This window comes from Arachis hypogaea, chromosome 3, assembly GCF_003086295.3.
Source record: "Arachis hypogaea cultivar Tifrunner chromosome 3, arahy.Tifrunner.gnm2.J5K5, whole genome shotgun sequence".
NCBI lineage: Eukaryota > Viridiplantae > Streptophyta > Magnoliopsida > Fabales > Fabaceae > Arachis > Arachis hypogaea.
The window spans coordinates 117,874,632-117,878,537 of NC_092038.1; the positions used below are offsets into that span (position 1 = coordinate 117,874,632).

The 3,906-nt window shown below is 38.6% G+C and overlaps 1 non-coding gene across 1 annotated transcript; it reads left to right on the top strand.

The window, feature by feature from the left end:
- The first annotated feature begins 1,439 nt into the window (after positions 1-1,439).
- LOC112793838 (small nucleolar RNA R71) lies at positions 1,440-1,547 on the top strand. The gene has a single exon (XR_003198530.1). It is a non-coding gene; the product is annotated as a small nucleolar RNA R71 (small nucleolar RNA).
- Positions 1,548-3,906: the final 2,359 nt, after the last annotated feature.

Here is a 3,906-nt window from a genome sequence, read left to right on the forward strand (position 1 = left end):
TCAACATCAATCACAGCCTTTGCTGTGGCTAGGAAGGGTCTGCCAAGGATGATGGATTCATCCATGCACTTCCCAGTCTCTAGGACTATGAAATCAGTAGGGATGTAATGGTCTTCAACTTTAACCAGAGCATCCTCTACAAGTCCATGGGCTTGTTTTCTTGAGTTGTCTGCCATCTCTAGTGAGATTTTTGCAGCTTGCACCTCAGAGATCCCTAACTTCTCCATTACAGAGAGGGGCATGAGGTTTACACTTGACCCTAAGTCACACAAGGCCTTCTTGAAGGTCATGGTGCCTATGGTACAAGGTATTGAAAACTTCCCAGGATCCTGTCTCTTTTGAGGCAGTTTCTGCCTAGACAAGTCATCTAGTTCCTTGGTGAGCAAAGGGGGTTCATCCTCCCAAGTCTCATTTCCAAATAACTTGTCATTCAGCTTCATGATTGCTCCAAGGTATTTAGCAACTTGCTCTTCAGTGACATACTCATCCTCTTCAGAGGAAGAATACTCATCAGAGCTCATGAATGGCAGAAGTAAGTCCAATGGAATCTCTATGGTCTCATTTGGAGCCTCAGATTTCCATGGTTCCTCTTGGGGGAACTCATTGGAGGTCAGTGGACGTCCAGTGAGGCCTTCCTCAGTTGCGTTCACTGCCTCTTCTCCTTCCCAAAATTCGGCCATGTTGATGGCCTTGCACTCTCCTTTTGGATTTTCTTCTGTATTGCTTGGGAGAGTACTAGGAGGGAGTTCAGTAATTTTCTTGCTCAGCTGACCCACTTGTCCTTCCAAATTTCTGATGGAGGACCTTGTTTCAGTCATGAAACTTTGAGTGGTCTTGATTAGATCAGAGACCATAGTTGCTAAGTCAGAGGTATTCTGCTTAGAGCTCTCTGTCTGTTGCTGAGAAGATGATGGAAAAGGTTTGCTATTGCTAAACCTGTTTCTTCCACCATTATTGTTATTGAAACCTTGTTGGGGTCTCTATTGATCCTTCCATGAAAGATTTGGATGATTCCTCCATGAAGGATTATAGGTGTTTCCATAGGGTTCTCCCATGTAATTCACCTCTTCCATTGAAGGGTTCTCAGGATCAGAAGCTTCTTCCTCAGATGAAGCTTCCTTAGTACTGCTTGGTGCATTTTGCATTTCAGACAGACTCTGAGAAATCATATTGACTTGTTGGGTCAATCTTTTATTCTGAGCCAAAATGGCATTCAGAGTTTCAATCTCAAGAACTCCTTTCTTCTGACTAGTCCCATTGTTCACAGGATTTCTTTCAGAAGTGTACATGAATTGGTTATTTGCAACCATTTCAATCAGTTCTTGAGCTTCAGTAGGCGTCTTCTTAAGATGAAGAGATCCTCCAGAAGAGCTATCCAAAGACATCTTGGACAGTTCAGAGAGACCATCATAGAAAATACCTATGATGCTCCATTCAGAAAGCATATCAGAAGGACACTTTCTGATTAATTGTTTGTATCTTTCCCAAGCTTCATAGAGGGATTCTCCTTCCTTCTGTCTGAAGGTTTGGACTTCCACTCTAAGCTTACTCAATTTTTGAGGTTTTAAGAACTTTGCTAAGAAGGCATTGACTAGCTTTTCCCAAGAGTCCAGGCTTTCTTTAGGTTGAAAATCCAACCATGTTCTAGCTCTGTCTCTTACAGCAAAAGGGAATAGCATAAGTCTGTAGACCTCAGGGTCAACCCCATTAGTCTTGACTGTGTCACAGATTTGCAAGAATTCAGCTAAAAACTGATGAGGATCTTCCAATGGAAGTCCATGGAACTTGCAATTCTGTTGCATTAGAGAAACTAATTGAGGCTTAAGCTCAAAGTTGTTTGCTCCAATGGCAGGGATAGAGAAGCTTCTCCCATAGAAATCGGGAGTAGGTGCAGTAAAGTCACCCAGCACCTTCCTTGCATTGTTGGCATTGTTGTTTTCGGCAGCCATGTGTTCTTCGTCTTTGAAGAATTCGGTCAGGTCCTCTAAAGAGAGTTGTGCTTTGGCTTCTCTTAGCTTTCTCTTCAAGGTCCTTTCAGGTTCGGGATCAGCCTCAACAAGAATGCCTTTGTCTTTGCTCCTGCTCATATGAAAGAGAAGAGAACAAGAAAATATGGAATCCTCTATGTCACAGTATAGAGATTCCTTTAGGTGTCAGAGGAAAAGAAGAGTAGAAGACAGAAGTAGAAAATTCGAACTTATCAGAGAAAATGGAGTTCGAATTTTGCATTAAGGGATAGTGTTAGTCCATAAATAGAAGGGTGTGAGAAGGAGGGAAGTGATTTTCGAAAATTAAGTGAAAAATTTTGAAAACATTTTTGAAAAACATTACTTAATTTTCGAAAATGAAAGTGGAAAAGAAATCAAGTGATTTTTGAAAAAGATTTTGAAATTAGAAATCAAAGAGATTTGATTGAAAACTATTTTGAAAAAGATGTGATTAAGAAGATATGATTGATTTTTTTAAAAAAAATGTGATTGAGAGGATATGATTTGAAAAACATTTTAAAAAGATTTGATTTTGAAAATTAAAAACTTGACTAACAAGAAAAGATATGATTCAAACATTAAACCTTTCTCAACAGAAAAGGTAACATACTTGAAATGTTGAATCAAATCATTAATTGGTAGCAAGTATAAAAAAAAAGAAAGAAATTGATTTTGAAAAAGATTTGATTGAAAAATTGATTTGAAAAAGATTTGATTTTGAAAAGATTTTGAAAACTTAGAAAAAATTTGATTTGAAAACAAAATCTTCCCCTTTGTGCCATCCTGGCGTTAAACGCCCAGAATGGTGCACATTCTGGCGTTTAACGCCCAAAATACTACCCTTTTGGGCGTTAAACACCCAACCAGGTACCCTGGCTGGCGTTTAAACGCCAGTCTGTCCTTCTTCACTGGGCGTTTTGAACGCCCAGCTTTTTCTGTGCAATTCCTCTGCTGTATGTTCTGAACCTTCAATTCTCTGTATTATTGACTTGAAAAGACACAAATTAAAAATATTTTTGGATTTTTAATAATAAGAAAAAAAATCAAAATGCAAGAAGAATCAAATAACAATGCATGCAAGACACCAAACTTAGCAGTTTGTATACTACTGACACTAATAAAATGAGAATGCATATGAGACACACAAAACACTCAAGTCAATTGAATTTAAAGATCAGAGCACAAAAATCATCAAGAATTACTTGAAGATTCTTAAGACACATGAATGAATGTATGCATTTGACACTAAACTTAAGATGAGACACTAGACTTAAACAAGAAATTTTTGGATTTTATGATTTTTTGATTTTTTTGTGTTTTTCGAAAATTAAATGGAAAAAGATATCAAAATTCTTAATGAGAATTCCAGGAATCAGTGCAATGCTAGTCTAAGACTCCGGTCCAGGAATTAGACATGGCTTCACAGCCAGCCAAGCTTTCAAAGAAAGCTTCGGTCCAAAACACTAGACATGGCCAAAGGCCAGCCAAGCCTTAGCAGATCACTGCTCCAAAAGCAAGATTGATAAAAATCAACAAGCTCTTGTGATGATAAGTTGAAACCTCGGTCCAATGAGATTAGACATGGCTTCTCAGCCAGCCAGACTTCAACAAATCATCATGAAACTCTAGAATTCATCTTCAAGAATTTCGAAAAAATAAATACCTAATCTAAGCAACAAGATAAACCGTCAGTTGTCCAAACTAGAACAATCCCTGGCAATAACGCCAAAAACTTGGTGTTGTTGCCGGATCTTGGCACTGATGTTACCAAAAGCTTGCTCAAAACTTGAACAATCCCCGGCAACGACGCCAAAAACTTGGTAGCGCGAAATTGTGAACAATACTTTTTCACAACTCTCATAATCCCCGGTCATGAACCCCAAAAACTTGGTGTTCAATGCCATGGCATTACACAACT